Source organism: Lycium barbarum, chromosome 4, assembly GCF_019175385.1.
Source record: "Lycium barbarum isolate Lr01 chromosome 4, ASM1917538v2, whole genome shotgun sequence".
In the NCBI taxonomy this organism is placed as follows: Eukaryota; Viridiplantae; Streptophyta; class Magnoliopsida; order Solanales; family Solanaceae; genus Lycium; species Lycium barbarum.
In genome coordinates this window covers 86,027,690-86,052,436 of record NC_083340.1, presented here as the reverse complement: position 1 = coordinate 86,052,436, position 24,747 = coordinate 86,027,690, and the positions used below count along the sequence as shown (strand labels likewise).

At 40.0% G+C, this 24,747-nt stretch overlaps 1 pseudogene; it reads left to right on the top strand.

Moving 5' to 3' along the window:
* The first annotated feature begins 10,511 nt into the window (after positions 1–10,511).
* On the top strand, positions 10,512–10,630 carry LOC132639051 (5S ribosomal RNA; annotated as a pseudogene).
* Positions 10,631–24,747: the final 14,117 nt, after the last annotated feature.

Genomic DNA, 24,747 nt, shown 5'->3' with positions numbered 1-24,747 from the left:
AAAATAAATGCAATATAAAACATAATACATTTATAAAGACGCGATGGGATATCTCGAATAACAAATCTTAATAATGAAATCGCACGATAATCATAGTGCGTGTATTTCGGATTCCACAATAGGTTACGTAAAAATAATCTTTCTGGAATCGTTTCCATGTTCCAAAATAGTTTATAAGACTCAATGGAATATTTAAAACAATTGTCGTTTAGTAGTTATAAGAGTAGTTAAGACATTTCCTTTAATATTGCTCGAAAATAAGACAATAATACAGTAGGAGATGACTCGGGAATAGTGGGCCCACCTCGGGTCAACTGAGGTGGCGTACACAAATTACGTATATCGAGCTTTATGGAGTAACTTATGAAAGTTTTAACGTAGTCTGTTTCCATTTGGGCAAATCGTAGGTGTTTAGGCAATTATCTCACCAAGGCATGAAATATTTAATTCAATTCTATTGAGTGAAAAAGGGTCAAATTCAAACTTGGATTTCTAGGAATAGAGTCGTCCCCGAGGCTCGTATCCAAACCTATTTTGTCTAAGACATGCCAAGAGAAGGAAAGGTAAAGCTTTACATACCTTATTCGCTTCTTACGCTTCTCCAAACTCAAATCCCGTTTCCTCCAAAATCTACAATTGGTCACAATTACCAAATATCAATTACAAGCCTTTAGGAATTCAATCTTAACTCATACTTGTTTACAGAAATTTAGGCAGCATCTCCCCTATACATACAACATCCCCGAGAATTTAACTCGGCCAAAATGTCAACAACAGCACCCACAACAACACCAACAGCATCAACAATCGAAGTAAAACACATTCTAACATGAATAGTCTTCTTTCCTACATAGTGCGACAACTTCCAATCTAACTTCGCACTTCCAAACCAATATCAATGTTTTCATATTCATTTACTAATCAAGATCATTCCAATACAATTCGGAAGCATTTCATATCATTTTACAAAATATTTACAAAATATACAAAAATTCCACCAAACCATAATTCCTCCGAAACCTCTAATCTTCGACATAAATATTCATAACACATTTTCATCTTCCAATTTCATTAACAATAATCATAATTCGCACCTTAACAATTTCATTTTCATAATTACATAAATCTACCATAAAATCACAAAACTTCCCATAACAACCTAACAACCAATCTTTCATGCTAATATGGACTAGCATCCTTCCAAATTCACCAATCAACATAACAATTCACATTTAGAACTCCACTTCCATAATTACATAAAAACTACATTAAAATCACATAATTTCCTATAATCATTTTCAACAATTTTTCATGCCAACTTGAACCATTTTTCTTCCATTTCCATCACAAGGCTTCAACAACACAATTTACATAACAAATAAAATTTTAACCATCCCTATCCATCAACACCATTTTCGGCCATACCCACACATACCTATAACACATAATTTTCATACTCTACATTCCTTTCCACATTCTACAACACATATATATATTTTCTTCTTAGCTTCTTCACTTGTCCAAATTGTTAAACCGACGAAACAAGCGGCCTATCTTCCGAAACAACTATACCACGTTGTAGAGGACCCTTGAATTAGTGGAAGTACTAGAAGAAAAAAGATTTTGGAACAAGATTTTCAATAGTAAAATTTCCAAAGGGGGGGGGGGGGGGGGGGGGTCGAATACCCTTCTTTTTTGGTGTTCTTCCTCTTGTTTTTCTCCTTTCTCAATTTGTCTTGAAAGTTCTAAGTATTGTATGATAATTAAATGGCCCTTTTATTAATTCATCACATAGATGAATTCACTTGGGCTTGGGCCATGGTCGGCCACCCCTTATGGTTTGGGCCTTATTTTTCTTTTTTTTTTTTTGCTCTTTCTAGCCCAATTAGCTATGGGCCCTATTCTGTAATTCCCGAAACTAATTTCCGAGATTTCCAATTTTGCCCCTAGCCTTCCTCAATATTTCCACATTAATATTTCATGAACAAGACACATATATTAATTAATATCAACATATGACCTTATTTCTTACAAGTCAAAATTATTTCGAATTTTCCGAATATGCGAAAATACGGGGTATAACATAGAGGTAGGACCCAGCTTTCAGGGTCGGTAGCCGGATCTTCGTCATCTATACGCCCTATGGGGCCAGGTTCACATACACCGGTCGACCATGGTAGAGGCAGAGGGAGAGTCCCTAGTTCTAGCGATCCTCAGCACCGTATTTATGCTTTGGCTGGACACCAAGATCTTGAGTCTTCTCCTGATGTGGTCACAGGTATATTATCGGTATTTTCTCATGATGTATATGCTTTGATAGATCTGGGCTCCACATTGTCATATGTTACTCCATATATTGCGGGTCGGTTTAGAGTCAAACCGGAGTCGATCAAACCTTTTTGAGGTGTCTACACCTGTTGGTGAATCGGTAATAGCTAGCCGAGTATATAGAAACTGTATAGTTGTGATTTGTGACCGTCTTACTATGATTGACTTGCATGAGTTAAAAATGGTGGATTTTGATGTTATTATGGGCATGGATTGGTTGGCTTCTTGCTATGCCAATGTTGATTGTAGAATGAAAATAGTTCGTTTCTAATTTCTGGGAGAACCAGTTTTAGAATGGAAAGGGAATACTGCGTCACCAAAAGGTTGGCTTATTTCCTATCTTAAAGTAAGAAAATGATCACAAAATGTTGCATTTATCATCTAGTGCGGGTTCAAGATGTAGAAGCTGAACCGCCAACTCTTCAGTCAGTCCCCGTGGTGAATGAATTTCCGGATGTGTTTCCGGAAGAGCTACCAGGCGTCCCTCCCGAGCGGGAGATTGATTTTGCTATTGATGTGTTGCCAGACACCAAGCCTATATCTATTCCACCCTATAGAATGGCTCCCGTAGAGTTGAAAGTGTTGAAGGAGCAATTGAAAGACTTGTTTTAGAAAGGCTTTATTAGGCCCAGTTCATCCCCATGGGGAGCACCCGTATTGATTGTCCGAAAGAAAGATGGCTCCTTGCGAATGTGCGTTGACTATCGACAACTGAATAAGGTGATGATTAAGAATAAATATCCTCTTCTGAGGATTGATGACTTATTTGACCAATTAAAAGACGCCAAATGGTTTTCGAAGATAGATTTGAGATCCGGGTATCATCAAGTGAGAGTTAGGGAGAAAGATATCCCTAAGACAGCCTTCAGAACAAGGTATGGTCATTTTGAGTTCCGCGTGATGTCATTTGGACTAACTAATGCACCGGCAGTATTTATGGATTTGATGAACGATGTGTTCAGTCCCTTCCTAGATTTATTTGTGATTGTATTCATCGATGATATCTTGGTGTATTCTAGATCCGAGGCAGAACATGCGGATCATTTGCGTACTGTCCTTAGATTTCTTCAAACTCGAGAGTTGTTTGCAAAATTTTCTAAGTGTGAGTTTTGGTTAAACTCAGTGACATTTTTGGGGCACATTGTTTCAGCCGATGGTATTCAGGTAGATAGCCAAAAGATTGAGGCCGTGAAGACTTGGCCAAGGCCCACAACTCCTACGGAGGTTCGTAGCTTTCTGGTATTAGCAGGTTATTACAGGAGATTTGTAGAAGGCTTTTCTTCTATTTCTGCAACACTCACAAAGCTGACCCAGAAATCAGCAAAGTTTTAATGGACAGATGCTTGTGAACGTCGTTTCCAAGAGCTAAAAGATAGATTTACTTCTACCCTAGTCCTGACACTTCCAGAGGAATTGGAAGGTTATGTTGTTTATTGCGATACTTTAGGAATTGGGCTAGGCTGTGTGTTGATGCAACATGGTAAGGTGATTGCGTATGCTTCAAGGCAATTACAAAAACATGAGAAAAATTATCCAACCCATGAATTTGAATTAGCTGCAGTGATTCATGTATTAAAGATGTGGAGACATTACTTGTATGGTGTTCATATGGATATTTACACAGATCATAAGAGCCTTCAGTATGTCTTCAAGCAGAAAGAGTTGAATTTGCGGCAACGACGATGGTTGGAATTGCTAAAAGATTATGATGTCGATATTCTGTATCATCCCGGAAAGGAAAATGTTGTGGCTGATGCTCTTAGCCATAGATCCATGGAAAGTTTGTGTGATGTACGACCAGAGAAAAGAGAAATGGCTCGTGAGCTCTAGCAGTTAGCTAGCCTAGGAGTTCGAGTAGTGGACTCAGATAGCAGGGGAACTACCATTAAGAATTCAACAGTCTTATCGCTAGTAGTGGAAGTGAAAGAGCGACAATATGAAGATCCCATGCTAATGCATTACAGAGATACACTCCCTCAGAAGGGGAAGTCATCATTTGAGATTGCAGGAGACGAAGTTCTCCGATGCCGAGGCAGATTATGTGTTCCTGATGTGGCAGGATTACACCACCAAATATTGAGAGAAGCTTATTGCTCCCGTTATTCTATCCACCCCGGAGCAACAAAAATGTACCATGATCTTAAATCTATATATTGGTGGAATGGGATGAAGAAGGATATAGCGGAATTTGTAGCTCAATGTCCTAACTGTCAACAAGTAAAAATCGAGCGCTAAAAGTCAGGCGGATTGTTGCAGGCTATAGAAATTCTAACTTGGAAGGGGAAGTAATTAACGAACTTCATTACAGGCTTGCCCCGTTCTCGATGCAAGTATGACTCTATATGGGTGATTGTGGATAGGCTCATGAAGTCAGCTCATTTCTTACTAGTTAGAACTACATATATGGCAGAAGATTATACAAAGCTTTATGTTAAAGAGATAGTGCAACTCCATGGTGTTCCGATATCGATTATCTCTGATAGAGGGACTCAGTTTACAGTTAATTTTTGGATGTCCTTCCAAGAGGGTTTGGGGACTCGAGTGAGCCTTAGCACAACATTTCACCCACAGAACGATGGACAAACTGAACGTACTATTCAGACTCTTGAGGATATGTTACGAGCATGTATGTTGGATTTCGGAGGAAATTGGGATGATCACTTACCCCTTATTGAATTTGCTTATAATAATAATTATTATTCTAGCATCCAAATGGCACCGTATGAGGCTTTATATGGGCGAAAGTGTAGATCCCCAATTGGGTGGTTTGAAGCAGGAAAGGCTAAATTGATAGGGCCAGACTTGGTCTAGCAAGCCATAGAAAAAGTTAAGCTCATACAAGGTCGACTATTAGCAACCCAAAGTCGTCAAAAATCCTATGCGGATAATCGTCGAAGGGACTTAGAGTTCCAAGTTAAAGATTGGGTATTCTTAAAGGTGTCGTCGATGAAAGGCGTTATGAGATTTGGCAAAAAGGGGAAGTTAAGTCCCCGATACATTGGGCCTTATGAGATTGTGCGCAAGGTAGGCAAAGTGGCTTACAAGTTAGATCTAACTCCTGATCTGGAGTCAGTTCACCCAGTCATTCATGTTTCGATGCTTCGTAAATGTGTTGGAGATCCTACTAGGATCGTGCCAGTAAATGATGTTCAAGTGACAGAAGAGCTAACTTATGAAGAGGTACCCATTGCCATATTAGATAGGCAAGTACAGAGGCTTAGAAACAAAGAAGTGGCCTCAGTTAAGGTTTTGTGGAGAAACAATAACCAAGAAGAAATGATATGGGAAGCGGAAGAAATTATGATATCCAAGTACCCGCACTTATTTCAGCCCTCAGAAGGGATCCAAGATGAGACATCAAGATCATAAGGTATGTATGTTTTCCTTTTTATGCATTTGGGTCGTGTGTGACCAAACTCTATTGCTATTATGTTGTGGCCCCGTGAGGCATTGTTATTATGGGATGTTGTGACAGGATGGTAGTGACATATTACAGGGGAAACTCCGGCGAAATTTTTATAGAATCCCCGAGGACTTAACATTTGAGGACGAATGTTCTTAACGGGGGAAGAATGTTACACCTTGGAAAATTTTCCGTTGATGCACAGTGAATAGACTAATGAAGAGCACGAAGTATATGGTATTTCAATAAGTAAGGAATGACATTTGATGACCCTAATTAAGATTTCAAAGACATTCTAGGTAGGGGGAGAAAGTTTGCCAAGAGAAGGCAAGGCATACGATAGGTATCAGAAAGGATTTACGAGTAACAAGTTAATGATGATTTAATGATGCTTTGGAGAAGAGTTATAATGTCCCTTAGATCTTTAATGAGGTGATAAACAAGTGTCAAGAAGGTTCCATAAGGATTGGAGATCAAATGAGTCGACGAGAATGAGTTCGGAAGGACTGGGCATTATATGGCCCAACATACTGGCCGTATGGTAGGCCGTATAATCAGCCCAGATTAGCACCTCTCACTGGACCAAAAGTACAACCAAACATACTGTTACACCCCGTAGTTTCTGTACGTTGAGATTTGTTAGGTATTAGCTATTCAATTGCAGACAACAGAGTTATTGTCGAGAAGATGCAAGATCATAGGTGCTCGTGTTACGATTATAAGGGTCCGAGTTCGCGTAATAAGTTATAGGAGGATTGGAAAACCAGTGAACTAAGGAGATTAAGCTTCCGAGGCTTTGAAGGAATGTTGGGAAAGGTTTGGTACGAGAATTTTGGTCTAAATGGAAGAAAGAATATGTTTTAGTAGATTAAGAGTTTTAAAGTGAAACAAAAGTCTAAAGTGAAGTTCGGGAAGTCTAGTTTCCAACACAACAAACCGCTTCTCAATAGGACATCGGGGTAAGGAGATATGGACGTTACAAGTCGGGCTGGCAGACCAGGAAAATGGTCTGCGCTAACGCACCAGGGAGTGGCGCGAACGCATAGAGACCATATGGGGTGAATTGGTTCATATGGCACTTGATGAAAGCCCTCGTTGCTGCAAGCTAAATGGGGCCCACATACCAGAATTTTATAAAGGACATATGAAGGGATATATGAGTAGTACATGGAAAGTTGAGCAAGTCCTAAGAAGGACCCGTAAGCCAAAAATGGGCATAAGCCCTCCAAAAGGATGATTTAAGGAACGTTTTCGGATGATCTGACCTGGAGGGGCCAAAACGATATTATAAGTTTGGAATTTGCTAAAACACAAAGAATGAAAGTTGTAAATAATTGAATTAGCTTTCCAACCATAGGTCGTGAGCCCTCACACGATATCGGGATCAAGAGTTATGACCTTTTTACCGAACGAAGGTGCAGTCAGAAAAAATAAGTCAGCGCGAACGCGCCCAAAGGGGGCGCGAACGCGCTGAAGGAAAAGTAAGTCGGTCCAGGCAGAACCTGGACCGCTATTTAAAGGGGGAGACCCCCTCATTTTCGTCCCAAACACACCAAGAACCCCTCAAATATTCCAGAAAATTTCCCAACTTTCCACCACCAACAATTTAGCCCGAAACCAGGTATAATTCCCAAATTCCGGTCCAGACGGCGTACAGTTGCAACTACAAAATTGTGTATTGAGGCGTTGTGGATTAAGTTCAAGGTGGAGGAGTGAAGATATAGCATTATTGTCGAGATAAAGGTATGAATCTCTTGTTATTAACATTAATCTTGGTTTATTTACGGAGAAGGAGTTGTTAAATTGTTGTAAATTAATTCTGTTGGTGGAAATATGGAACAAACACCATATGGGCTGTTTTATGGAATAAATTGATATGGGAAATGATGTTATTGATGTTTGTAGTGTTATTGTTGTGTTGGTTGTTGAATTGAGAATTCGGGCTGGGCATATAAACAGGGGAGATGCTGCCCGATATTTGGCAGAATATAAAATAGTTTGATTTGAAGCTTGGAACAAGTGTGCGATGAAGAGGCTAACGTTAGTATAAATCCTCTTAAATGTAGACTTGCGAGCTCGGACGCATAAGCGTAGCTAATAGGAGGTGGAACAGGTATGTTAAAGCTTGCCCCTTTCTTTCAAAGGTATGATTCCTATGATTATAATTCCATAAATGTTTTCATAGCCTTCTTATTTTCAAAGGTTAGATGTTTGTGACTCCAAAGCATGATTCCTTTCCCGATAACCCATAAATGTTTTTCCAAAATGCCCGTATTTTCCCAACCAAAGGTTTATGATTATGTGAACCCTTATGATAACAACGATGAGCATGTTTTCACATGATGACAATGATGCCAAAGAGGAGAATATTTCTATGATGAGAACAATTTCATGTCTAAAGGATTCCAATTTATGATTTCAATGACGATATGAGAATATTGAGCTATTTCCTGATCCTCAGCCTTATTCTTTGATAATGACTCTGTTTTCAATAGACTTCAGAGTAGTTTATGAATTAACGCCTCATGAGATTTGTGATTTTATTCTATGTTCTCTTAATGCTATTCTTCATTGATAGTCTCACCTTATAATAATTGTTCCTTCAAGGTGAGACAAAGCGATGATGACTATTCCATAAAATAATCGGAGGTTACTGACCTTACATCACTCCGATAGAGGCATAACTTTCCTTGGGCTCTCCTACATGCTGCTTATATGATATATGTATATGATACATAGACATGATATATGCACATGATACATGAACATGATACATGTATATGTATATGGGAAAGAGGGTCAGAGCGCTATAGACGCGTAACCACCTGATCAGTTGGTATTATATAGACGCATAACCACCTGATCAGTTGGTATTATATGAGAAAAAGGGACAAAGCGTTATAGACGCGTAACCACCTGATCAGTTGGTATAATATGATATCATCCCGGATGCGGGATGTCCGGACGCGGGACATATGTGGTTACATGAATCGGAGCCGACGTTCCTCGGCAACATGATATGTTCTATTTTCTGTATATATGAACAAGAAATATTTTTCAAAGAAAGCTAAGCATGTGTGGCATCCGCCCTACGAGGCACTCATATGTAAAGGTTACTCTTTTATCTTACGATATGCTCTATATTTCCATTCTGTTCTTATTTATACTTTACATCCCTTACTATGTTACTATTCATGCCTTACATACTCGGTACATTATTCGTACTGACGTCCCTTCTTGTGGACGCTGCGTTCATGTCCGCAGGACCAGGTAGCCAGTCAGACGATTCGCAGCAGTAGGACCTCCCCTCAGCAGCAATCAGTACGCTCCATTGATCCGGAGATACACCCCTCTGGGTATGCTATTCGGTTACGTACAGACATGGGTACGGTAGGGCCTTGTCCTGTCATTTCTACAGTCGGTTTTCCATAGAGCTCTGTAGACAGTGATATGTAGCCATGATGTTATGCAGCCCCATCGGCACTTATTTTGTTGTACAGTATATATGTGTGGCGGCCAAATCGGCTCACGCTGTTATTCTTAGTGTTTATGTTTATATGTATGCGTTGGCCGTGAGTTCCCTGTACAGTGTCTTTTATGTTGATTGTTCGGGAGACAGTATAGCACAGTTACAGATTGTATATGGGCCCAGGACAGTCAGTGAGAAGTGAATGCAAGCACAGGAGTGCTTGACCAGCAGTGGTCGGGCACTTGTCACGGCCCATCGGTTTGGGTCGTGGCAAAAATGGTATCAGAGCAGTTCGTCCTAGGGATTGTCTGCAGACCGTGTCCGGTAAAGTCCTATTTAGGGGTGTGAAGCCGGCCACACTTATAAACAGGAGGCTGCAGGGTATTTACGAATCATTGACCTTTCTTTCTATCTTAGATCGTGCAATAGAGCCAGAGTCTAGGAAAGATCGCTTCTAATCCTTTCTCCTGCAGGCAAGTACAGACTGACGAGAGATGAAGAGATCAGCTTCAGATAGTGAGGGTGCTAAGAAGGCCCCTAGAGTGTCTCCAGGACCCAGCAGGAGGAGCCTCAATTATTCTATTGAGACTGATCCCTCGGAGGACCCAGTGACGATTCCTCTAGAGTTCTTGACTCCCAGGGAGAAGGACTCCCAGATGACAGCTATGACACAGATCCGTCTGAGTATTCGTCTGGGACATCGTAGGAGGAGATTCCCGAGGCCGTGCCAGCTGCCCCTAAGGCAGAGCACTACATCAGACCAGCCTCCCCGGTGAGTGTTACGGATTACTCCAGCCCCCTATCCTGGCCGTCGGTAAACCAGGAATTGCCCGGTTATCTATATCCCTCGGACTCAGATGAGAGAGATGACGAAGGCCAGACGAGTGGATGGTGGGTAGACGATGACGAGGAGTACACTTCACCTTATAGTACACCAGATCAGACTAGTGACCGATCGGCTATACATATATGAGCCTTTAATGGAATTTTTTATGTATGTGTATTTGCTGTAGACTAGTACTTAATAGCGGCAAGCGGAAATCCAAAGGGGCCGATAACCAAGTATTTACAAGTAACGGTGACCAAGGTGTTTCACCAATATTGGGAATATGGATATCTAACATGAAAGGTAGTCATACATTTAGGTGAAAGATGAATATTGGGGATTGAAAAGGCTAAAATAGTAATTGTATAGTCAGAAGAGTAAAAGACCCTTTCTAATTCAGAGGGAGATGTGTTACGAGAATGTTTTGGAATTTGTTAAGACTTCAACCTACCCTAGATTATGTGATGAAGGTCATGCGGCGAGGTGGGTGCGATCATACCAGCACTAACGCACCGGATCCCATCAGAACTCCGAAGTTAAGCGTGCTGGAGTGAGAGAAATATCAGGATGGGTGACCCCCTGGGAAGTGTACTAAAGGTTCTATAAATTCAGACATAAGCAGCCTAAGGGAGACTGGAGTATGCGGAGTGGTTGGAAACCTTAAGAGGTCACGTAGGATGAGGCAAACTAGATCGGTGAAGAGAAAGAAGGTGCATCACAGCTCTAGATTTAGGATGAGTTTGAATAGTGTTTGGAAATACCTTGTAAGCGAGGCGTAGAAAATATATATATATATATGAATGCGTATGATATCCCATAGATGGTTGTATCAGCAGGTATGTGTAACCTAGCACTGACGCTGTGGTATATTGAAGGTATTGATCAAACAGGGCGGTAAAGTTCAAGTGACAACCATTATCAGGTAGGCCGATGTTATTTTCACTACAGGTTAGGTTTGGAGAGTTCTAATGCAATGATATTTGGAAAATAAAGAAAGTGAATATATGGAAGGTAAGGAGATCAAAGTGTCGAAAAAGTAAAAAGTAAGAAACATGAGTGAGTGAAGCCTCCGAGAGGGACGACGGGCAAAACACGAGGCTATTTTGGTAAATATTCAAAGGTAGGCATGTCAAAAGGGATTAAAGTGTGGTAGTATGGAACAAAAGAAGAATGTGTGGGGTCAGAAGACGAAATTCGATAAGTGGGGCGAAAAGGATAGTGACCACGACAAGTAATGTTAAGTAAGAGAAAGAATGATTAGGCCTTGCAACGACGCTAAGAGACTTCCAACTCTCGAAAGATATATTTATAAAGGGATAAATGTGTAGCCATATTGATATGGTTTCCTTGGATATGGAGAAGCTTTCCTAAAAGATGACTTAAGAATAGAACGGATTTGCACGTTTCAAGGAATATTTCACAAACTTCAAGGTCGATACTGTAAATAACGAGAGAAGAAAGGCGCTCAAGGAGGAAGGAACCTAAGGAAGGTTAAGGATGAAAATAGGGAAGGTATACCAATGGGTTGATCAAAAAAAAGAAAAAAATAGGAGAGCATTTAGTAGTAAAGTAACTGGAAATCTTTAACTATGGGAGTAAGAAGGATACTTTAACGAGTTGGCGGTAGGAAACTGATCAATCACCGAGATAAGAACGAGGATGATGGGGTGACCCGTGTGATTAGAAAATTAATGATATGAGGCAAGAACTTCCGTAAAGACCGAGAGGTTCGATTATAAAGGAAATAGAATGAAATGTAAGGAACGTGCATGGAAGACCACTCGGCCGTAGCATCAGAAAGATAGATAAAGGTTCATGAACGAGGATAGAGAGAGTGTAACCTGTAAGAATTCTATGCTATGAGCAAAAGTAGCAGGACGCTCGAAAAACTTGGACGCCCAGCTGCGACATAAACGCGTAGTTAAGAAGGATTATGAGTAAGTGAGCTAAGCGGGTGAAAGGACTAGTAGTGGATGGAAGGGTATGGAAATGTTGGAAAAAAAAAGAAATAATGATGTAGACATAAATGGAAGAAGAACTCAAGATAATAAGAATTCTAGATATGTTATAAGAAAAGTCGGGAATACAAAAACAAGGAGTAAGGTATAATCGGAGACTTCATAAAGGACGTGGTGAATCTCAATGTCCCCATTAACTTGCAAGTTCAAAAAACCGTTAGTCATAAAAAAAAGATAGAGGTGTGAAAAGACGGAAAAAAAGGCACGAAATTGGATCTAACCCTTATAAGTATTCCGATTGGATACAAGACTGTAACTAGCAAGAAGATAGACAAGTCAGGCCATACGATGACGGAAACCTGGCCCTAAGAAGATCGTGAAGGACGACAGATAATTATCGAAGACGACGGTTACTCGAAGGCTATGGGCGTATAAGGACCTTCTTATTAAGGGGGGAAGAACATACTAGACTTGAAAGGAGCTATGACGTTTCAAGATCCAGAAAAGAAGATTTATTAGTTCGGGGCCAGAGTTCGAGGCGTATTGGCATATCAGGAAGGTAACAGACAGATGTAGAAATGAGTTGACAACAAGTTTACCATGAGGCATACATAGGAAGAAAGTATGGAAGAAACCTTAAGAGAATGCTTCACGCCGACATGAGCTACGATATTTCTAGACCATGGTTTGAATCCCCCGTATCGAGCAAAATTGCGCAGTACCTAAGTATGCACCGATGTGTCCTAAAGGGTAATAAAGAGAGTAAGAATGGTCTACAAGCTAAGTTCACAAAGGATAATGGAGAGGATGACAAATCCAAAGGACATTTCGGATGACAACGATTATTATAACGAAGTAACAACGATTGGTAGTTTGGTAATTTTCCGAAGAAAGGAAGAACGCTGCTCTTGTGAATGAAAATAAAAGGGTTCACCGGATATTAGAAAATAGTTCATGGACCACTAATTATACTGAACATGAGAGCATATGCTATGGAATTATATGAACCGTCAACGTGAAGCTATGCCCAACTACAATTGTAAGAAGGTCACACCGAAAAGCCAACAAGGACTAACGACTAACGAAACGATCGCCGATACAAGGAAATAGAAGATAAGTCTACTTGCATCGCAAGAGAGTCATAATAGAAAAATTGTCGTAGTTCTATGCTTCTGGGATTGTGTTGAGAGATGTGAGGGAAGGAAGTAAAGAAAAAGTTGTAGTGGGAGCTCAAAGATGTTGCGAGCTATGAAATTAGTTGAACTCGGATTATAAGCTTGCCATAAGTGTAACTGGATTGCGAAGGATAATAAATGGCAAAGAAACATTACGTATATATGTATTTTGGATATTGATATAACTGGCCTTGGAAAGGAACATAACCATTATGCTCATTAGCGACAAAGTCATGATTGGATAAATATTTAGAATGTAAGATTAAGAGGGATAGTGACAAAGATGTAAAAGAACAGGGAGTCGAACTAATGAAATACATGGATTCGATGCAGTGTATGTCTAAGATCAACAGGTATAAAAAGGATAGCCCGAAATGGTACTGAAGAGATAAACGCAAAGAGTGTTGCGTATATGAGCAAGGTCATTGCCCACTAGCAGGGAAACAAGGAGTGAGAAAAAGAGAATACTTACGGGCCGATGAATAGTTATAGAACGATCAGCAAGACTACAATAATGGAGACAAAACAAGAGCGAGGTGCTGGTTAATTTCCAACCATGTACATGAGGACAAAGAAGTGCAAGAAACTGACTGAAAGGAATGAAAGAGTTAAGGAAGGATGAGAAGAAACTAAACCAAGTTAAAGTCTAAGCAAACGGTAATCGGACCCTAAGGGAAGAACAACAGTTCTAAGGAATCAAAGATAGTGTTGTGGGTTGGCAATACTGCAACATTCGAGGACGAATGTTTCTAAGGGGGGAAGGATGTTACACCCCGTAGTTTCTGTACGTTGAGATTCGTTAGGTATTAGCTATTCAATTGCAGACATCGGAGTTATTGTCGTGAAGATCCAAGATCATAGGTGCTCGTGTTACGATTATAAGGGTCCAAGTTCGCGTAACAGGTTATAGGAGGATTGGAAAACCAGTGAACTAAGGAGATTAAGCTTCCGAGGCTTTGAAGGAAAGTTGGGCAAGGTTTGGTGCGAGCATTTTGGTCTAAATGGAAGAAAGAATATGTTTTAGTAGATTAAGAGTTTTGAAGTGAAACAAAAGTCTAAAGTGAAGTTCGGGAAGTCTAGTTTCCAACACAACAAACCGCTTCTCAATAGGACATCGGGGTAAGGAGATATGGACGTTACAAGTCAGGCTGGCAGACCAGGAAAATGGTCTGTACGAACGCGCCAGGGAGTGGCGCGAACGCGCAGAAGGCTAAGGGCCAACACAGTGCGAACGCGCCACTAAGAGGCGCGAACGTGCTGAGCAATTTTGAGGCTCGGATTCGGGATGAAGGTTGTATTATAAGAATGTAATAATAACCTATATATGACATTTGGAGACCATATGGGGTGAATTGGTTCATATGGCATTAGATGAAAGCCCTCGTTGCTGCAAGCTAAGTGGGGCCCACATACCGGAATTTTATAAAGGACATATGAAGGGATATATTAGTAGTACATGGAAAGTTGAGCAAGTCCTAAGAAGGACCCTTAAACCAAAAATGGGCATACGCCCTCCAAAAGGACGATTTAAGGAATGTTTTCGGATGATCTGACCTGGAGGGGCCAAATCGATATTATAAGTTTGGAATTTAGAAAAACACAAAGAATTAAAGTTGTAGATAATTGAATTATATTTCCAACCATAGGTCTTGAGCCCTCACACGATATCGGGATCAAGCATTATGACCTTTTCACCGAACGATGGTGCAGTCAGAAAAAATAAGTCAGCGAACACGCCCAAAGGGGGCGCAAACGCGCTGAAGGAAAATTAAGTCGGTCCAGGCAGAACCTGGACCGCTATTTAAAGGGGGAGATCCCCTCATTTTCGTCCCAAACACACCAAGAACCCCTAAAATATTCCAGAAAATTCCCCAACTTTCCACCACCAACTTTTTAGCCCGAAACTAGGTATAATTCCCAAATTCCGGTCCAGACAGCGTACAGTTGCAACTACAAAATGGTGTATTGAGGTGGTGTGGCTTAAGTTCAAGGTTGAGGAGTGTAGATATAGCATTATTGTAGAGATAAAGGTACGAATCTCTTGTTATTAACGTTAATCTTGGTTTATTTACGGAGAAGGAGTTGTTAAATTGGTGTAAATTAATTCTGTTGGTGGAAATATGGGAAAAACACCATATGGGCTATTTTATGGAATAAATTGATATGGGAAATGATGTTATTGATGTTGGTAGTGTTATTGTTGTGTTGGTTGTTGAATTGAGAATTCGGGCTAGGCATATAAACAGGGGAGATGCTGCCCGATTTTCGGCAGAATATAAAATAGTTTGATTTGAAGCTTGGAACAAGTGTGCGATGAAGAGGCTAACGTTAGTATAAATCTTCTTAAATGTAGACTTGCGAGCTCGGATGGATAAGCGTAGCTAATAGGAGGTGGAACAGATATGTTAAGGCTTGCCCCTTTCTTTCAAAGGCATGATTCCTATGATAATAATTCCATAAATGTTTTCATAGCCTTCTTATTTCCAAAAGTTAGATGTTTATGACTCCAAAGCATGATTCCTTTCCCGATAACCCATAAATGTTTTTCCAAAATGCCCGTATTTTCCCAACCAAAGGTTTATGAGTATGTGAACCCTTATGATAACAACGATGAGCATGTTTTCACATGATGACAATGATGCCAAAGAGGAGAATATTTCCATGATGAGAACAATTTCATGTCTAAAGGATTCCAATTTATGATTTCAATGACGATATGAGAATATTGAGCTATTTCCTGATCCTCAGCCTTATTCTTTGATAATGACTCTGTTTTCAATAGACTTCAGAGTAGTTTATGAATTAACGCCTCATGAGATTTGTGATTTTATTCTATGTTCTCTTAATGCTATTCTTCATTGATAGTCTCACCTTATAATAATTGTTCCTTCAAGGTGAGACAAAGCGATGATGACTATTCCATAAAATAATCGGAGGTTACTGACCTTACATCACTCCGATAGAGGCATAACTTTCCTTGGGCTCTCCTACATGCTGCTTATATGATATATGTATATGATACATAGACATGATATATGCACATGATACATGAACATGATACATGTATATGTATATGGGAAAGAGGGTCAGAGCGCTATAGACGCGTAACCACCTGATCAGTTGGTATTATATAGACGCATAACCACCTGATCAGTTGGTATTATATGAGAAAAAGGGACAAAGCGTTATAGACGCGTAACCACCTGATCAGTTGGTATAATATGATATCATCCCGGACGCGGGACATATGTGGTTACATGAATCGGAGCCGATGTTCCTCGGCAACATGATATGTTCTATTTTCTGTATATATGAACAAGAAATATTTTTCAAAGAAAGCTAAGCATGTGTGGCATCCGCCCTACGAGGCACTCATATGTAAAGGTTACTCTTTTATCTTACGATATGCTCTATATTTCCATTCTGTTCTTATTTATACTTTACATCCCTTACTATGTTACTATTCATGCCTTACATACTCGGTACATTATTCGTACTGACGTCCCTTCTTGTGGACGCTGCGTTCATGCCCGCAGGACCAGGTAGCCAGTCAGACGATTCGCAGCAGTAGGACCTCCCCTCAGCAGCAATCAGTACGCTCCATTGATCCGGAGCTACACCCCTCTGGGTATGCTATTCGGTTACGTACAGACATGGGTACGGTAGGGCCTTGTCCTGTCATTTCTACAGTCGGTTTTCCATAGAGCTCTGTAGACAGTGATATGTAGCCATGACGTTATGCAGCCCCATCGACACTTATTTTGTTGTACAGTATATATGTGTGGCGGCCAAATCGGCTCACGCTGTTATTCTTAGTGTTTATGTTTATATGTATGCGTTGGCCGTGAGTTCCCTGTACAGTGTCTTTTATGTTGATTGTTCGGGAGACAGTATAGCACAGTTACAGATTGTATATGGGCCCAGGACAGTCAGTGAGAAGTGAATGCAAGCGCAGGAGTGCTTGACCAGCAGTGGTCGGGCACTTGTTATGGCCCATCGGTTTGGGTCGTGACACATACGGTCAATATAATTTATATGGACCGTATGTTGGTCCGTCAAATCCAAGCAGGGTCGATTTTGTATTATTAATAAGGGGTCCAAGTTTATTTCATTTCATTTCCCCTTCACTCCCCTTCTCTCTAGAACATTTCTCTACATTTCTCCCACAAGAATTCAAGGGATATTACTGAAGAACTTCATCAAACCAAGAGAATCAAGTGTAAGAAACCTATTAAAGTTCATCCAAGACAAGGAATCCAAGTGAAGGTGAAACTAGGGTTTTGCTCAAGTGAAGTGTTTCCTCCCAAGTTTCATTCCTACACTATCTAAGGTAAGTTTTATGGTATTTCTATGTTGTTTAAGGTATTCAGAAGTTGAAACACTTGGATTGTAGAAGGATATAGAAAATGGGTCATGAATGTGGGAATAGTGTCATTTTTGAGTAATAGCTTGGATTGAGTCATGATTCTTGATGTGTTGTGATTATGGTTATGTTATAAATGATGTTAAGAACATGGGATAGACATTGTATATGAATTAATATAATCATGTGCTATGACCATGGATATGGATGATTGGAAGTGAATTGAGAAGTAAGGATAATGTATGTGAATAAAGAGTATTGTTATGATATTGTGAATGTTATTATTGATGTTTGGGAGTTGATATATGATATGGAGGAAGTCGTACAAATAAAGGAGATGCTGTCCAATTTTCTCTAGCTTTAGTCATATATGCTAAGATATCGATTTTCTAATGATAGTATAGCTCTAATGAAGGTAGAAACGTGAGCATTGAAGGAGAACGTGCAAGTGATAGAATAGTTGAACGGAAAGGTATGTAAGATAACCCTTCTTTCATAAGGCAGGGTTCTTTGGCCAAATATCTAATCTTCTATGAGCCTATGATGTCCTCCAAATGATGTTATTTTCAAAAGGTACTAAGCTTAAGATTCTCGATATGTTATGATTGTACTAAATTCGTTATATGATGAGTAATCCTCTAAGGATAGATGTAATGAACAGCGATAGTAATGATGCTAAAGATGATTATGAGCTTTTATGTATATGTGTGTATATATGACTATTATGAAACCCTAAGCTTATATGGCCGGGTAGAATATATATATATTGCGCGCGCATCACTGCAGTTGGGTACGGATAACCCTAAGCCTTGGTAGGGCCAGGTATGTATACTCACCGAGCCTTGCCATGGCCGGGTAAGCGAAACACCGAACCTTCATGGTCGGGTATGCTATGTACATGATATGGATATGTATACGATATAAATATGAGTATAAATACGAATATGCTATGAACACGAAAATGGATACGAATGTAAATGAGTACGGATATGAATACGGATACGGATATGGATGTATGTACACAATCACGCATTAGAAATGGAAAGTCCCTATGAAAAGAAAGTAAGTCTTTATGACGATGATACTACTATCTCCCATCCTATGCTATTTCTTATGTTGTCTATTATGCTTTCATAATGATGTTGATCATGCTTTACATACTCAGTACATTCTTCGTACTGACGTCCTTTTGTTTGTGGACGCTGCCTCATGCCCGCAGGTGGCCAGAGAGACAGGCTTGATCCATAGCTTTGTTACTCAGGGACTACATAGCGGAGCTCCATTTCATTCGGAGCTACAACTTTTAGTATTTATTCTTTTGTGTGCATATTTATGGGCATAGCAGGGTCCTGTCCTGCCTATATGATATGACATACTCTCCTTAGAGGCTCGTAGACATGTGTATAAGTGTAGATGTGTTTGGCCTTGTCGCCCTATATTTTCGATATCATTTTGCTAGCCTCGTCGGCTTATGTACATTGTTGTGGGCATAGTTGTGATGATGATATAAATGTATTGTTGCCCAATGGAAATAGTATGAATTAGGAATAAAAGTATGATTTAGCTATGTGACTCACCTAGATGTAAATGTGAAAGTATGATAAGAGGTGCCCGGGTGGGTTAGTACCGGGTGCCCGTCGCGGCCCTCCGGTCAGGTCATGACACATATACTATTAGAATTATATGAATCATCAACGTGAATTCGTGCCCGACTACAATAGTAAGAAGGGCACGCTGGAAATCTAATGGAGAATAATGACTGACGAGGTAATAGCCGGTACAATGGAATTGAGGGTAAACATATTTACGTTGCAAGAGATTCGTAATGAAGTAAGAATTTTTTTAGCACTATGCTTCTGGAATGGTATCGCGAGGTTGAAGAAAGGAAATTAGGGAAACGTTTCGGTAGGAATTCGAATGAATGGTGAGCCATGGAATTAGTTTGAACTAGGACTATAGGTTGTTCCAATCGATATGCATCGGAGAATAATGAAAATGGTGAGGAAACATCATGTATGTACGCATTTTGGGATATCCTTAGGACTGATTTTGGAAGGGACTTGGGAAGGATAGCTCGAGGAGCGTAACCATTATAGTTACTATTCATAAAGAGATATTGAGCATATATTTGGGGTATCAATGTGAGAGCGGCTGAGATAAGGATAAAAAGGATTAGAGAGGACTTGACTAATGAACTACAAGGAGTCAATATAGTGTGTATCCAAAATCAACGGGTACAAAAAGGAATAATCCGAGACGGCACTGAAGGAGTAAACGCAAAAAGGACGCCGTATTTGAGCAAGGGAGCTGGCCACTAATAGGGAAACAAGGAATGGGAAAAAGGGAGTACTTGCAAGACGATAGGTAATTATGGCATGGCAAGCCAAGACTACGATAAGGGAAACAAAACGAGAGTGGGATACGAGCTAATATTTGATTAGGCATATAAGAGCAAAGAGATGATGGAGTGCATAGATGAGTCCAAGGAAAAACTAAGAGGAAACGGGAAGAGACTGGTCAATTTATAACATAAAGATATGGCGATCGGATTCTAAGAGAAAGGCAACGAACAAATGGAGACGTTGTGGATTTGCAAATTACAACATTCGAGGACGAATGTTTTAAAAGGGGGGAAGGATGTTACACCTCGTATTTTTGGAGGAAGGCTCGCCAAGTCTAGGTACGAGTACGTGGAATTTCGATCAAGAAAGTTACCCTTTAGATTTAAGGAACGACACAAGTATTAAGTGTCGTTATGGATAAAGGGGAGTTACGGGATGGTATGCACCTATATTATGGTTATGAGGGTTTAAGATCATGTATGAGAAGTATCATAAGGAGTGGAGGTCGAATGGGTGAAGAACGAAAATCTGCTTGAACGGGGCAGATTTTCCCTATGCGTTCGCGCTGGCGAGAAATATTCTAGACCATGCGTTCGTGAAATACCCTCGCGTTCGTGAAGGTCAGTGATTAAGTCGGTTCCACCGACTTTGTCACCGTATAAAAGGACCAAAACCCTTTTATTGTCACTCAAAAATAAGTCTCTAAGCTCAGCAAACATTAGGGGTATTTATGTCATAAAATAAGTGAGGAATTGGAGTGATCTTGATTAATCGAGGCCCGGGTAGCGCATAATCGTAATTCTAGTATTGTTGTGTGGTGGATTCTACCGTGGATTCAATGCGGATATTGGAGATATTCTATTTCAACAAAAATAAGGTTTGAATCCCTCTCTATTTACGTTAATACCGGTTCATTCATGAAGATAGAGTGGTTAAATGATTGTATAGTAAGTTGGTTAGTTATGGAAATGGCGAAACAACGTGTGGGTTGCTTTATTGTATCTATTGGTGTTGGAAATGATGTTACTGATGTTGGTATTGTTGTTGTTGTTGTTGTTGTTGGTTACTGAGTTGAGGTTTCGGGCTAGGCATATAAGTAGGGGAAATGCTGCCCGATTTTCGGCAGGATATAGGCCAGTTTAACTTGAAAGCTTATCACGAGTATACTATGATGAGTCTAACAATAGTGTGAATCCTTTTAAATGGAGACTCACGAGCTCGGACGAATAGGTGTAGATAATTGGAGATTGAGCAGGTATGTAAAGCTATCCTTTCTTTCTTTTTGGCATGAATTACATAAAATGAGCGAACAACGAACATACATGATTCCAATGAGTTCTGGTTCTCAGTGGTACTTGACATGATAACTGTCTTTGATTCTTATGTGTTAGTTCATTCTATCTATTCACTCGAGTCTCAGATGATGATTCAGTTTGTATATGATTTCTCCATTATATTCTATTCGTGCATATTGTTATTAAATCATTTCATCGAGTCCCTCACTAGAGGGGCGGGTATGTATTCGTGCATATTGTTATTACATCATTTCACTGAGTCCCTCACTAGAGGGCCGGGTACGTATTCATGCATATTTTTATTACATCATTTCACCGAGTCCCTCACTAGAGGGCCGGGTACGTATTCGTGCATACTGTTATTACCTCATTTCACCGAGTCCCTTACTAGAGGGCCGGGTACGTATAAGTGCACCGTTTCATTGCATTGTTCACCGAGTCCCTCACTAGAGGGCCGGGTATGTATATTATATATGATTATTTTATCAATTCCCATAATTGGCGGGGTACAGTATATAATTATTTCAACGAGTCCCATAATGGGCCGGGTATGGTATATAATTATTTCACCGTGCCCCATAATAGGCCGGGTATGGTATATGATTATTTCACCGAGTTCCACAGTGGGCCGGGTATGGTATATGATTATTTCACAGAGTCCCATAATGGGCCGGGTAAGGTATATGATTATTTCACCAAGTCCCATAATGGGCCAGGTACGGTATATGATTATTTCATCAAGTCCCATAATGGGCCAGGTACTGTATATACGTATATGACTTCATTCACTGAGTCCCATAATAGGACAGGTACGGTATATTATATATATATTCATGACTCATTTCATAAGGTACAGATGCTTTGGTATTCCTTGATTATCATATTTGTCTCATTTATTCTTTTACTCAGTCATGATCTTCATTACTGTACTTCATGCTTTACATACTCAGTACATCTTCCGTACTGATCCCATTTCTTCGAGGGTTGCGTTTCATGCCCGCATGTATTGATACTCAGTTTGGTGATCCTCCAGCTTAGGACTACTACTCAGCTGCTTGGAGAGCTCCATTGTATCGGAGTTTAAGTCATTTGGTACAGATCCTTTCGATATAGATTTATCCATGTCCAGGGGCACGGGGGGGGGGGGGGGGCCTGACCAGTCATATGTAACTGTTCTACTCTTAGAGGTCTGTAGACATGTGTGGGTTGTGTATATGTTGAGCAGCTATGTCGACGCAGTTCGCTCTTGATTTTCTGGTATATAGCAGCAGTCTTGTCAGCTTACACATTTTGTTATGTTTGGCTAGCGGTGACTCCTTAGGAGACGAGTTCATTATGATATATGACATGACGAGTTTTCCGCATGCTTTTACAGATTGTCATATTTTCCTTTGTTTCAGTCTGATTATATCTAGCAGGTATTGGGTCATGACATATTTATACTTGTGAAAGTCGATTTCTACCGCCTCAACTCGACGTGCTCATTGACGGACCGTCAACATGTTGACGGTTTGTCCATCTGCAACCGTCGAGTTTCCATTAGAGACCAGTCTTAGAGGATGGCTCTAATGGTGGGTTGATGATAGGAAGTTGACGGACCGTCCTTCATGTTGACGGTTCATCAAGTTGGTCATTGTTGACACCTATTTTTGGCTCGATGTGCTTAAAATTAACGTATCGGGTGGTCCTGATTCGTTAAAGAGCACGAAATAGCTTTTTACACATTTTTACATTTTTAGACAATTTATTGATGATTATCCTTGTTTTAGGAATTTTATCAATTTATTGTCATTTTTAAGAATCATTATTTTTGCACATATACAGCGTAATACTACCATTTTTTGTGCAGTTAATAATCGTTTCTTAATTTTATAGCAATACATTTTTGTATGTTATACATTAATATTTATATTTTATACTTACATTATTATTTATACATGTATTAGTTATCTATATTTTAGTACAGTCCGTCAATGTAGAGAAAATCGAAGCGATTAATTCTTAAATGCATAACAATAATTCGATCAAGTCAAGCTCTCGTCACCTTTTTAAAAAGTTGACATTTGAAGTGATGGGTTGGGTTCTTCATCCACTGGTTAATATATTTTTACACATGGACTAAAAAGGGTTGAGAGGACAAGAGGGGAAGACCATTATTCTTTGGACAATAAGATGGGTCATTTTGTTTTATTAAAAAGTTGGAGGGTACAATTTTATTTTTCCATCATCTTCTACACACTACACACCCTAATTTTCAGATTTTTGCTCTTCTTTTCTCCTAACAACAACCCTAAACATTTTTCTCCTTCACCTTATTTTTCTAACAGCCGCCACACAACCAGGCCGCCCTTCCCCTATTTTTCCCTTTGCTCTTCCCCGCCACTGACCAGCGCCACCAGCGGCGAACCAAGAACGACCACCGCTGCCCCACCACGTCATCTTCCTATCTCTCCATTAACGCCACCACCACTGCCCAGCTCCGGTGAGCCCACAACGCTGGAGTAGTCGACGAACCACCATGACACACCAACCCACAACAACATTATTTTCCTCTCTCTCCCCCTTTCTCCATCGCTGTAACCAGCGAGCTCCACCAAAAAAAATGACAACACCACCACCATTCACACCGTTTTTCTCCCTCCGTTCTTTCCTCTCTTCCCCGCTGCTCTCTCTCTCATCTCCCTCTGTTCCGCTGTTCTTCCCGGAAAACATACTGTTCTGCTCCATTTTTGCTTGAGTTATGGCTTATCCGGCTTGTTTTAATTTTGTGATTTGATTGCTTCTGGCCGGAGTTGTGATTTTCCGGATGCCTAAGTTTGTTTACATTATTATTGTTAATTGGCCAATTCGATCATTGATTTGTCTGCATATTTAACTGATCTCCATGACTATATTTTGGTTGTTGTTGCTTGTGTGTTAATATTGCACTGTTCAAACTTTTTTTGGCAAGCCCGACCGATTTTCCTTCATTACTATTGCTGCTACTTGGATTTTTCTGCTACTATTGTTATTATTGGACTATTTCTTAAATTATATTTGCTAAATATTGTTGGTTTTGTGACCGGAAAACACTACTCCATGGCCAACGGTATTGTGGTTGACACTTCTCGGTGGACTCGCTACAATCGCGCTGCCCGAAGACAGTTGTTGATCATTTATTTAAATTCATTTGGGCGAATACTAGATCCAACTGGCCGATGAAGAAATTTCTGTCAATTTCCAAGGCCTCCCCTGTACAAAAGACGGGTTTTTATTTTTAGTTTATTCATTATTTCTTTAATTCATTCGATAGTTATTTATTCTCTTACCAACATTTTACTAAGTGTTTATACAGGTACCCGAAGACACATCCTGAAGACGACACTCGGAAGGAACCCGAAGACTTCATTGAATCCTTGTTTGTATTTACTTTCGCGCGTTACTTAAAATTGTACAAAACATTAACTCGGAGTAGTGAAAACTTCACTTTAATGTTGGGTGGGGATATTTAATTACATGTCGCTTATATGTTTAATTTAAAGTTTTTTATTCGCTTTAGGCAAGACTTAGGCCGTCCACACTTTCATAAATTGATTAGATTGACTTGAT